General features: G+C 35.9%; 1 long non-coding RNA gene across 3 annotated transcripts; it reads left to right on the top strand.

Annotated features, from left to right (window-relative positions):
* Positions 1–8,812: 8,812 nt before the first annotated feature.
* On the top strand, positions 8,813–13,818 carry LOC147840411 (uncharacterized). 3 transcript variants are annotated; one of them, XR_015512216.2, is made up of 7 exons: positions 8,813–10,289; positions 10,593–10,648; positions 11,213–11,272; positions 11,379–11,446; positions 12,071–12,185; positions 12,450–12,561; positions 13,579–13,818. It is a non-coding gene; the product is annotated as an uncharacterized LOC147840411 (long non-coding RNA). The 3 variants fall into 3 exon arrangements; XR_015512215.2 differs by having other exon boundaries at positions 11,376–11,446; XR_015512217.2 differs by lacking the exon at positions 11,379–11,446.
* The last annotated feature ends 322 nt before the right edge of the window (positions 13,819–14,140 follow it).

Genomic DNA, 14,140 nt, shown 5'->3' with positions numbered 1-14,140 from the left:
GATGTCTGTGCGTAAAGGTTTCCCTATCCAAGAGCGAATGTGAAAGTAGATCCATTATCTCTCATTCTTACGCAGTAGATGCTCTGTTTAAGTTTTCTGTTAAAAAAAAAAAACTGTTAACTGTTTGCTAGTGAAATGCTAATTTCTTCCACTGGCGCGACACAGCTGGCTCTTGAAGGGAATGGGAGATGAGACTCTAATTGGTTTATTCTCAAAACACACCTATAACTCATTAAGAAAATAAACTCAACCCCTTTAAACCATGCTCCACAGCGCAAAGCAGATTTTCCCGTCCTTAAATTAGCAAAAATGCGTTCTGACATGCTCTGAAAGCGTTTGCGCCCTGCGTTTTGGACCGTCAAAATAGAGCCCTTTAACTTTTTTTAAAGGGTTTAGAGAGCCATAAAAATAAATAAATCAATAAATGATTAATGTGAAGCTAGGGCTGCCCGATGGCACAGTGGGAAGCATGTTCGCCTCACAGCAGTCACTGGTTTGAGCCTTGGCTGGTTCAGTTGGCATTTCTGTCTTGAGTTTGCATGTTCTCCCCATGTTCGCAGTGACTTCCTCCGGGTGCTCCAGTTTCACCCACAAATCCAAAAACGTGGTAGGTGAATTGGGTAGGCTAAATCGTCCGTAGTATATGAGTATGAATGAGCGTGTATGGATGTTTCCCAGTGATGGGTTGCAGCTGGAAGGGCATCCGGTGTGTAAAACATGTGCTGGATAAGTTGATGGTTCATTCCACTGTGGCAACCCAAGAATAATAAAGGGAATAGGCTTAAAAGAAAATGAATGAATGAATGAATGAATGAATGAATATGAAGCTAGATGGAAATGAAAGTGCTTGGAAAGAAGCTGGGAAATGAAAGTGCATTCAGAATGGTTGAAGTTACTCAACAGCGCCCTCTGCTGGTGATTATTTAAATAAACCATTCCATATGAATTATTTTTCACACTTAAATGAAATTTGAGTTCAGAGAATAAAACATAAAATACATAAAGGATTCATATGAAGCTAGATGGAAATGAAAGTGCTAGGAAAGAAGAAATGAAAGTGCAGTCAGAACAGCTGAAAAGTTACTCGACAGAGCCCTCTGCTGCTGATATTTTTGATTGACCATTACATAGGAACTATTTTTCACACACTTTAAGGAACTTCGCAGAGTCCAGAGGGTAATAAAATAAAACATAAATGATTAATATGAAGCTAGATGGAAGTGAAAGTGCTAGGAAAGAAGCTATTAAATGAAAGTGCAGTCAGAAAGGTTGAAAAATTACTCAACAGCGCTCTCTGCCACTGATATTATTTTTATGCAAGAATGCTTGTTTGGTTAGTCTAGCTTTGATTGGACCATTCTCATGGTAAGCCGAAATAACAAACTTTTCTGGGAAATAAGGAACTTTCATGGGGGAAAAACGAGGCATCTGGGCACCCTTATGGAGGACTAAACGAGACTACTCAAAACTCTGAGCTACAGCCATTCCAAGCCATAGTTTAGAGCAGTGGTCCCCAAACACTGGGCTGCGGACCGGTACCAGTCCGTGGATCAATCAGTACCAGGCCGCACAAGAATGAATTATCTTTAAAAGGTCACGAAACACCTAAACACATTTTTTGAGCTGTTGACAGTCGGATATGTGTCCCACACTGCTAAAAACACTATTAAGACACCTATATTTCACTAAAAAGTGTAAATTGGTTGTTTTTGCGTTATTTCAAGCAAATTCGTACTTCCGGTTTGAAACGAATTTTTGAAGCTGCGTCACGGCCATGACATAATAGCGTGTATTCCAGCGTGCAGACTGGGAGTCTGTGCCAGAGTGTGTCTTATTACGTCTTACAGTGTGATGCATTAATGCATGAGTAAGGCTTGGTTCAAACCAATCAGCGCGCTCTATTGTGCAACTTCATTAATATTCATTACTGTCATATTATTCATTAGTGCTTAGACTACAGACACACCACGTTGTGTTGGCAAAACAAGCGTGAAGTGTTGCTTTTATAGTTTGCTACAGTTAAGTTTCGTTTTCATTTTCTCTCTGTGAGAGCTCAGACTCACGTGTGGATTACAGTGTACGCGACGCTCGACAACAATAACTTACGTGTTTAAGGAGGAACATTGTTTAACTGAGAGCTGTTCTCATCTGAAAACGCTGAGATCCGGATTCGCTTGTAGTCTTCTCTTCATAAAGATGCGGCTCTAGTTGCTGGTGATTGTCCTGTCTCTACACATTTGGTAAGTGAGCGAGCAGTGCTCTTTGTTTTTTCAGTTTGTTCGTATCGCACCACAACCAAACTTTAACCTCGTGTAGGGTTTTTACCGCATTTTGTGACCGGAATAACACACGCGGCTTTCTGACGCTACCTGCCGTGTGCATCTAAGTTTCCGGGAAATGCTGAGTTTTTTTTTTCTCTCATTCGCCGTGCGGTATCAAACATTGCATGAAAAATACACGCTTAGAGCAGTTACTCGGATCAAATATCTCGTTTGTCGCGAGGGGCATGAATGAATTCCCTGAATGAAAGAGCCAAACTGCAGTTAAAGTCCACCATTTAATAATTTGGCAAATAATTCGACTACAGATGTCCATGTAGGTTAAACACCATCACTTTTTCCTGTGTGTTTGTGTGTATTTTGACTCTGAAACTTGCGCGTGCCCAAATAGACACTCCCACACCCTCCCACTTTAGTTCCTCCGACACTCCCCCCTAAACAGAGCTGGACACGCCCACTTTTCTGACTTTTTCCAAAGTGGTGTGAAAACACCCTGCTGAAACGAGGGGGTTTCATGGCCCTTTAAGTTGGCAGATAAAGTAGCTGCATTTAAAGCCAAACTGAGGCATATTGGACAAGTTTCAAACATTAGCGGGGATTTTGTGTGAGACTGAGCCTGCGCCCTCACTCACCAAGCTGGTGCACAATCATCAATCTTCACTGTTAAAGGAGTTTGAGCGCTACTTCCCAACCTCAAAGGACCCACAAACGGCTAGGGAATGGATACATGACCAATTCGTCAACAAATCAGCTGAATCCAGCATGTCCGTGCAAGAAGACCAACTGCTGGAGATCGTAAATGACGGCGGCCTTAAAACAGTGTTCAGGACAACAACTCTGCCGGTGTTCTGGATTAAAGTAATGGGAGAATACCCAGAGATCGCACACAGCGCTGAAAACCCTGTTGCCATGTCGAGATGTACATGATATGTGTGTTCTGGCGCTCACAGGCTGTTTCACTGGCACACGCAAAGCTTGAAGGTAAACAATCAACGGCTTTTCATAAGCATCTTATCGATAATTATTTACACGGTTGGCATTAAGATGAACATATAAACATTATCTGCCTAATTTCTATCAGCTTAATGTGTCTGGAAAAATATTCAAAGGCTTTTATTCTTATAAACCGCGCGGACGTGAACGCGTCTGACTGTTCTGATTCGCTAAAGCAGATGTCTCACGTCAGCACGTTCTAGACGTGCACACGCTCTGTTACAGTTCATATAGACCAGTTTCTTCTTCCTCCAGATCATAACATGTAAGTGTCACTAAAATTGCGGTCTCTGAACTGAATAAGTGCGTTTCTGAACTGCCAATCCTCTGATGTCTGCTTTTGCTATGGCCACCATCAGCTGTTCCTCACACACGGTGCGGTCAACATTCTAAATAGTTCAGCTTTTACCACTGTGTGGATTAATACTAAATGCGTCTCATTGTTATTACTTGGGGTTAGGTTTAAGAGTAGAGCAACTGCACTGATTTATTGTACTCCTGCATTGGGTTCTTATATACTCTCTGGCTGCTGTCTCGTGTTGAACGCAGTTGACCAATCGCAACAGACTGGGTCATCGGACCAATCACCGCAGATTAGCTTCATGCTAAGGACGGGTTTGGGAACAAATGAACCGCTGATCGATTCATATGGGAGTCGCTGAAATATTTAGGTAAAATAAACACATATTATAAGACAATGAATATGTTTTTTGACTTTGCACGCATATCATCCTGTTGTTGGAGACCCCAAAACCAAAATATGACCCTTTTTAATGCAAATATAGGGGCTCTTTAACTTATACATTTACGGTTTTCCTTAAAAAAAATAATTAAACATATCACATAAGAGCACAAGTATTTTTTGCAGTCATTTGAGTAGGAAGGGATACAGTTTATAAAAAGCCAATTTCGACCACACATCACAAAGAGTAAAAGTGCTGGAAAATGCAATACTATCTGACTGCAGACTAGCATGTGTAAGCTGAGAATGAAATGTCAGACACAATGCATCCAATAGAGTTAGTAACTTTAATGTCACTAATTGTGACCTAACGGTGTGCCCTTTAAAAGCATTGTATGCAGCTCAGCTTGCATCTGCACCTGGTCATTTCCATTTAAATTATGTTTTTTTTTTTTTGTTTTTTAAATGGTTAAGAAAATCCTCAAATGTAGAGGTTTGCTTATTTGTGTGCGCAAGCTATAAATGCATGCTGACTCTTCCTGGCATGAGCTGGTTTGAGGTTAGATGTTTTGCATGCATGAAACCACAGAATGAGAAAAGGTTTACCACCTCACTGGCGATAAACCCTTCTCTTCCACTTCCTTTAAAGACCTCTCAAATGAAAGTAGAAGACATTGCAGAACTAAAAAAAGTCACCTGAAACAAAAAAAAAAAAATCGGTTTTGTAACACGCAAGTGCAACAGAGTTGAGGATCCATGTGCAGTGTTATTAAGAAGTAGTCAGGCAGGCAATGGTACAGGTAAAGCAAAGATAGTCCAACATAGTCCAAATGATTAGTCCTAAACTGCTTCAGCTGTGTGTTTGCAATCAAGGGGCATCTGGACCTGTTGTTTGAGTGAAGTGCATGATGGCATTTGTAGTTCATTAAAGTGGCAGATTTGTAGTTCTTTAGCGATCCAGCCAGTGCAGACTGCTGGTGACCGTGAAAAGTTTTTAAAAAGGTGGGTTGTTACCTATCCGTTATATTCCATAGAAACTGAAAGGAAGAGGGGGGAGGACACAATGCTTTGGTATGCTGGTTGATATATTTTCCTAATATATCTCAAACGAGAATTTAATTAGAGAAATTATTATTATTATTATTATTATTATTATTATCCAAGTGGGTCTTCCTGTGTTTGCCTGGGTTTCCTCCAGGTGTTCTGGTTTCGCCGCACAGTCCAAAGACATGCGCTACAGGTAAATTGAATTAGCTAAATTGGCCATAGTGCACTCAAATAAAAAATTGTTGAATGAACATGATTTAATCGTGGCACCCTTTATGCATCTAATCCAATCAAGTAAACCTGAACTGCTTTGAACATGTTGTATGAACACAAAGCACATTTGTAGATAAAACATGGTTTCAATATGTCAGTCTAACTTCTTTGCAACTAATTGACTCAAAGTGTTTGTATTGTGTTATTCTAATTAAAATGATTCTAACTTACTCAATGTAACACTAAAGCTTTACTTTAACAAAATTATGTCTTGTTAAATCAGCTAGATAAATGTCTTGTTCAATATTGTTGTTTAAATTCATTCATTCATTTTCTTGTCGGCTTAGTCCCTTTATTAATCCGGGGTCGCCACAGCAGAATGAACCGCCAACTTATCCAGCAAGTTTTTACGCAGCGGATGCCCTTCCAGCCGCAACCCATCTGGGAAACATTCACACACACACTCATACACTACGGACAATTTAGCTTACCCAAGTCACCTGTACCACATGTCTTTGGATCACATTTGAACAAATTTCTACTTTAATATTCTGAAAATGTTATATAATATCAAAATTGTAATATGTAATATAAAATGTATAAGAAACATTTAGCCAACAAAATAACCTTGGCTCTTAAGAAAACTGATCCCCAAGCAATACCTGTAGGACGTTAACATCATTTTTTTTTTACCAATTGAGTTTAAACAGCTTTCTTCACTTTGGTACTCCTATTCAAAATGTAAAAGTATAAAATGTATTGGAAACATATAGCCAACAACATAACATGCATAACATTCAAGCTCTTGGGAAAACCAATTCCCAAACTGTGCCGAAAACATGCGGTGATACTTCTTCTTGTTGTTTTCGTATGGTGACATCCAAACGCACTACCGCCACCTACTGATATGCGCCAAGTGACTCTCCAGAGTGAGAGTTGTCGATTTGAAGCGTCTCAGTCTCATTGAATCAACATGTTCTGATCAAATTAATTTGATTATTTCTTGATTCAGTTTCAAATAACATGAATTAATCATTTAACATACGTAAACTTAATTTGTTCTTTTCAATCTGACAAATTTTTATTTTGTAAATCCAATACATGCCTAGTTGATTTTTTTGAGTGTGTATGTGTGTGAATGCAGGAGTGTATACGTGTTTCCCAGTGTTGGGTTGTGGCTGGAAGGGCATCTGCTGCATAAAACATATGGTGGATAAGTTGGTGGTTCATTCCGCAAACCCCTGATTAATGAAGGGACTAAGCCGAAAAGAAAATGAAAGAGTGATATTTATTTTTCTGAGACTTCTTCTGGGCTAATCATCCATTATAATATTGGCTAAATTTATTTAAAATCATGTACCACCAACTGAACAGATTTGAAAGTGGCTAATTTAGGAAATACTTCCTCAAAAGAAAGTTTTACTTGGGGAACCAAAATGACATTGCTATAGATCACTTTTGAAACCTTCCAATTTAAGGGTAATAAAAATAATAATAATAAAAGTGCATTTTAAAGTATACAAGTGCTAAAATGAATAAGATATTGAATTAAATAATTTATTAATTTGACCTGTTTACAACTGGAAACCAGACATAATTCAAAAACAAACACACTGTCATCATTTTCTTAACTCTTTTAGTTTCTTTCTTTTACTAAACAAATTTATTCATTTATTTTTCTTTGGCTTAGTTCCTTTATTTATCAATGGTCGTCACAGTGGAATGAACTGCCAACTACTCCGGCATTACACAGCGGATGCCCTTCCAGCCAAAATCCAGTACTGGGAAACACCAATACTCTCTCACATTTACCCACGCACTCACACTATGGCCAATTTAGCTTACCCAATTCTCCTATAGCACATGTCTTTGGACTGTCGGAGCACCCAGAGGAAACCCACATGTACACGGGAGAAACATGCAAACTCCACACAAAAATGCCAACTGACCCACCCGGGACTCCAACCGACGACCTTCTTGTAGTGAGGCAACAGTGCTAGCCACCGTGCCACCTCAAATGAACACAAAAGCAGATATTTTGAAGAATTTTGTAAATCAGTAGTGACCTCCATCATATTTCTTTCTCATGAATATTAATAACTAAACATTTCCATCATTCTTTAAAATATTTCTGTCAATAATCATTTGTTCATTCTTTTTTTTTTCAGTTTAGTCCCTTTATTAATCTGGAGTTGCCACAGCGGAATGAACCGACAACTTATCCAGCATATGTTTTACTCAGTGGGTGCCCTTCCAGCCTTAACCCAATACCGGGAAACACCTTTACATTCACACACATACATTACAATACAGAAGATTTAGCTCATGCCTTTGTACTGTTGGGGAAACCGGAGCACCAGGAGGAAACCCACACAAACACAGAGAGAACATGCAAACTCCACACAGAAATGCCAACTGACCCAGCAGGGGCTCGAACCAGAGACCTTCTTGCTGTGAGGCAATCGTGCTACCCACTGCGCCACAATGACACCCAATTATGTCAATATTCCTGTCAATAATTATGTGAGAAACAAGAAACTCATAAAGGTTTAAAACCACTAGAGGGTGCGTATATCTTTTTATTTAGACAGACCACCCCTCTAAATTCACAAATGGCCACACCTGCTCCACACCTGCTCCTATACGTGAAAAAATAAGATAGATAACTAGGTCGAACAACATAATCAAAACTAACCATTCCTTCCACATTCACTGCAGGGAACTGTGCAAGTAAACGGTGGTCCCTGTGGTTCTCTGTTACCACAAAGGTCTAGTTACCGAAAAATTCTCTTGATCTTCGTTCTAAAGACTGAAGAGACGTAGAGTATACCTGCAGTGTAGAAGGAGTGTGGACGTCAGACATGGCTGAGGCTTTATCTCCAGCGTATCCTGAGTGTGATAATCCTGCATTTCAACATGACTGTCATCAGCTTCAAGCAGTGTGGCATGAGCCAGTGGTCCTCGTGCAGCCCCCTGAATACATAAGGCAAGAACCACCGGCTAAACCTGTGCCAGATTACACCTGTTACTCCATTTTTACCTCACTGTGGTGTTTGTGTCTGGGGATAGCCGCCCTTCAATACTCCAAAGCTGTACGTATACATTTATTTACTTTGGATTACATATTTTTGTATTTTTCATATTTTTTGTGTGCAGAACTTTTATTGAAATATTGTGATATATTAGTCATTGTAATGTAGTCATTTACGGTTGAATTATTTTAAATTTAAATGCCACATGATCCTTCAGAAAGCATGACAATATGTTGCTAAAGAAACATTTTCATCACAGCTGAATATTCTTATGCTTTGTGGACAATTTTAGAGGGGCTATTTTTAAAGTTACTATTTGTGTAATGGGGAATGCATCTGATCAATCTATCTAGCAGTTGAAGAAAGATCACTATATTGAACTATAAATTTATAATATAAATATGAAATGTAATAATAATAATAATAATTTATTATTGTTACTGTGCAACATGAGCAACTTTATGGAGTTTTTAGCTTGTATTTAAAAAAAAGATTTTATATATATATATATATATATATATATATATATATATATATATATATATATATATATATACACTGTAAACGATTTCTGTTGTTTTCACGGTATTATACTGCATTTCTCAACAGTTGTTTACTGTATAAGCTGTGCACAGTGTGTTACTGTATATATTGCTGTTTTCACAGTATGATAATGTATTCTCAACATTTCCATACTGTGAACATGATTAACAGTATGCTACTGCAGATTTTACAATGAATTTTGGGAAAAAATCAGTTACTGTGCATCTAAATACAGTACTGCAAATGACCATGAAAAACTCTACACACACTTTATATTATTATTATTATGTTTATTTTATTTTTTGACAGTATTTTGTGAAGAAAAATAAAATAATCAGTTTCTTCAGACTGTTCAGTGCATAAAACTGTCCCCTGGTTTTCCATATTTGGGTGTACTGCACCTTAATTTTATAAGGTTAACATGAAAATATTAAATCATTTTTAATCAACATAACTTTGTGCTTAACCAAAACGTAAACTGGAACAAAAGTATTTGATTCATCATGAAACCAAAGTCAGCTTAAATGTCATAATGACCAGCCTGCTTTAGACGGATTCATGAGGTTTGGGCACCCGTCATCACCATGGAGGTCACATATCTCCGCATTTTCAAAACAATATTTTAAAATACCCACCATCTCTATAAATAAACCACAGACTTGAGTTTAAAACCATTACATTCCCGCATGAAAAACGGTTAAAACTAAATTTTATAACACATTCATTATAGAGCCATCTAAGACCGGGGCAAGTCTCACATGTCTAGCCGATTATAACCTCGTTTCGCCGGATACATGAGTGATGATGGACACCCTGGAGGTCAGAATCTCCGCTATCGGCAAAGCACGCTTAAAATTTACGCATGATATCTATAAATAAACCACAGATTTGAGTTTGTAAGAACTACATTCTCGCATGAAACACTGTTAAAATTTCATTTCGTGACATATTAAACGCAATATTTATAATATTAGCTGGGCTTTCTCATCCGCCATTACCATTTGCTTGTTGATGTGAAATGAATTCTGGGAGAAAAAAATATATATATATATTTATATATAATTCTCAAAACACTTCAAACGAACTTTATTCTTATTGTCAATGTCAGATATATGTAATAATTTCGCTGGTAAAGTGAATAAAAAACAATGTTACCATATTGTAATCAATATCACGTTTGCACTGGTTCGGTTCAGCACTCGAGCAACTCTGAATCGTATTGAACCGAATTGAACCGTTTGCTCGGGAATTATTTGATCACACGTGTTCACAAGCACATTCAGCAATATGCAATTAGTGTATAAATGCTTGTGGCCAAGCAGTATAACGAAATAGTAATGAATCATATACAAAAAGGAATCGGTTTTAGGCGGATTCGATTCTTTACTGTTCACTAAGGAGCCGATTCATAGAACCGAACGGACACGACTCGACATGCAGGCAACGGCTCTCCTAATTTGAAATTCACCTGTCGTCTTTCATCCAGCGAATTCATCCTCGGTAAGTGTTTTAAAGTCAAATTCTGTCCGTTAAATGATTGTTTTATAAGTATTTCTGTGTATTGTGTGTGTAATTTAAAAGAATTAACTAAGTGACATTAGTTGTAGGATGTTATGTCACGCTATCCGTTAACAAACGGTATTTTAAACAAGAAATAACAGACGCCAGGCGGTCATTGTAGTGTTTGCGAGGTATTAGATACAGTGAGTTTATCTTGACTGAGTTTTTGACCATACGTTAAGTTACCTGAAAAAAACATAACTTTAACTTATTGTAACTGCATTAATGAATTCTCTATTTCAGCACAACACTGAGATGAAGGCGAAGTCACCATGAAAAGTTAAACGTTTACCGTTAAGGTAAGCTCTGGTCTTCACATAACGTTAGTCATTATGACTAAGCTATCATTATGGTGAAATTTTTCAACTGTAAGTTAGTTATTTAAACTAAACTCATAATGAAATGAGTCTTAACTGTTTTATTAAATGGAGCTGAAAATTAAATGCAGTTGAATTATTTTAAGCTAACGTTAATATTAACAAAATACATATTAATTGTCTATTTCTCAATAATGTTAATGAGCTTGATTTATAGTGTGTCATTAATTGTACATATAATTTTTGGTGTTCAGGTGTACCTGAAGTGAGTGTACGTTCTGAGTACACAGATATAAGCCAAAGTCATTATCACTATATATATATATATATATATATATATATATATATATATATATATATATATATATATATATATATATATATATATATCCATCCATCCTATTCTAAGAGAAATTGATGGGGTCAGAGAATGATTTGTGTACAGATGTATTTTAACCCCATACAGATTGGTATGGTTGTACCATAGATTTAGATTAATTAATGTTAAGTCTTATTTTACTCTTATTATATTAATCTGTTTTTCAGCTACAGTAATTGATGTTGAAAAACTGATGCTACCAATCTCTCCTCACTTGATTATTCAAGGTAATGTTGATGTCTTCCTCATTTTGATTAGATTTTTAAATGTCAAGTTGTTCACAGATTTGTTGTGAGGAGTTTCATGTACAACCTCTTTTTCTTCTTCCAGCAGTTCCTAAGATAAAAAAAAATCTGGTGTTAAAACAGCCAAGCCTATGCTATCTGCCTACCAAGTGCTGAGTAAATATTAGACAAACATTTTTTTCTATAACTGTTGTCTTTGTGTTTATTAGCAATTTTACTGGGTGTATGTTTTTTTTTTTTTTAAACAGCCTGGAAACTGTAAGTTTAGTTCAATATGTTATTTTATGCTATTCATTTTTGTGTTAACATAGATTGCATGGTGAAGCTATCGTTTTATAGTGGGAAAATGTAAAAGAGAATCACTGAATACAATGGCATAATGATTCTGCTTGTTCAAAGAAAGTACTTGATTTAGTTTTCCTCAAGCGACACATCAGTTTTTATGACTATTGCTTGACACTTGAATTGAAGGGACAGTTCACCCCAAAATGAAAATAATAGCATCTTTGGCATCCTCCACTTGTTTCAAAATAGTTATACATTTAATTTGTTCCGTTGAACACAAACTCGTATTTTTTAAAGAAATTTGGTTCAAATATGGATGTCAATAGTTACTGGTTACTAACATTCTTTAAAATATCTGCTTTAGTGTTTAACAGAAATTTAAACGGATTTAAAACACATGGAGTAATGGTGGCAAAAAAGTTAAATATCCTTTTAAATATTTTATTCTGAGACTTATTTATATGTGTCTTGTCTTTTGCCATATTGTCTTTCTAGCTCAGATTGTGATGAACCTGGAATGTGACACCAGTTACTCTTAAGACAAAAACCGAATAAAGCACAGATGTGGAGGGATTTGCAGCCAAACTAACTGGAGGGAAGGAACCTTTAGGTAAAAGCACCTGCTTTATTTAGATCTGAAGTATTTTATTTGACATAGAAATTTATTGTTTTAATTCTAATTTAAAGCAAACAAGGTTGAGCACCCCTGGTCTAAAAGCTCAAAAATGCTGTTTCCGTGATAAGGTTAAATGTAGTTGAGAAATAGATTCATTAGGATCAATGCTTAAATTAAACATTTTCTTCTCTCTGTAGACCAAACATGTTTACTATCCCTCACATTTTAATAAATTGTTTCTGTTTTTGTTTCTTACAGTGTGGGTGAACATACTACCTGGATGTCCAACAAAGGCTGCACAAGAGCTCATTTGATAACACATATTCTGTCCTGTCTACATCTCTGATGACCTGGAAGTGCTTCGACATCAGTGAGTAATACATCTTTATATTGTCATGCATACAGGATTTCTGTAAGCTTAGCTTTAATGTTAGTTTGTAATCAGAATCAAATTAAGTATTTAAATTATTCTCAACGTTTTACTGATGCTGTGCACAGTAACGTCATGATGATTTAGTTTGAGGAAATGTCACTAGAGGGTTTGTATAAAAAATAAATAAATAAATTGTATGAAATGACTCGATAAAATGTTTATTTGTCTCGCTGACATGCCAGACTGCTCTTTAGTTCTCTACTCAACTTTAACACATTTCCTCGTGTCGCTGAGCCTCTCTGCAGATTTTGCCAAAAATGAATGCTTAGTGATTACTTTGTTTTATGCAAACCAAATATCAGTAACTCATCATTAGCATTATTTTTAAAAATCACCCACGGCTTTCATGTTCTCTAACGCAATCTTATCTGTAAGTTAGAAGTGGATTTATACGTGTTAAAAGCCTAAAAGTATTTAATTAACATTAGTCACGTTAAATTAGATTATTTTTATTTATTTAATTTTAAATATGTAGCCTCTTAAAGTCAGAATGAACTGTGTTTACCCCTCTTAAATCCGTGGAAGCACTAGTAGTGTGATCATGGAATCAGATATTCGAGCTATACAGAGTCGGACATTAAGTTAAGATGAGACTTTATTTTTTACACACCTGTGTGGACACCTGACTAGCGATCTTCAAGAACAATGCCCGCTGATCTTTTCCCCATTAACGTTAGTGTAATTTCGAATTGACAACAAACTGTATTTCACCAACAAAAACTATTTAAAAAACTGTTATATATATTATAACTGTTATATATATATATTTATATATATATATATATATATATATATATATATATATATATATATATATATATATAGATATAGATATATATATAGATATATATATATATAAACAACAGTGCAGTGTTTCGTTTCTGAATGAATTAAATGGTTTGAGGGATGATTAGTTTTTACTTCAGTGATTGATTTTGCTTGTCATTTTTGCAGGATCATCAGAAGTGCTCCTGCCCTTTTTCACTGTCCCTTTCCACATCATTTGGCCTTCATCATTTCCTGTCTTGTAGCAGTATTTTCACCTGTTTTTAAAATTGTGATAATTTTTGATACATTAATTGTTGACTGGTTTTAATGATCAATTGTTTATTAGTGTTCTGTTGCTTTGTTATATTGAATAATTGCTACTGTGTTAGCATGGTTTACACAATAAACCTTTATTGTGAAGTTAAAGTTTCAGTTTCTTTATTTTTCTTGTATTTCTTGAACAGTTAAAATAACACTTGTGCAATTTTTGAACATTTTTACCCATTATAAAGTAGCACTATTAAATTAAATAAAATAACATTTAATAACTGTAAAATACTATACAGTAATAATGAAAGTAACGTTAAAATACCGTAGTTCTTCATGGTAAAAATGTACAATAAAATACTGTTTTCAGTTTTGCAGTATGTGTATCACTACTGTAATTGGTGTTACAGTAAAAATCAACAACAGTAAAATGATGTATTACATTTTACAGTAAATGTAATACTAATGTAATTAGTATTAC

This window comes from Danio rerio, chromosome 16 (genome assembly GCF_052040795.2).
Source record: "Danio rerio strain M-AB ecotype USA chromosome 16, GRCz13ab, whole genome shotgun sequence".
NCBI lineage: Eukaryota > Metazoa > Chordata > Actinopteri > Cypriniformes > Danionidae > Danio > Danio rerio.
The sequence above is the reverse complement of the archived record's forward strand: the minus strand, read 5'-3'. Positions and strand labels throughout refer to the sequence as shown.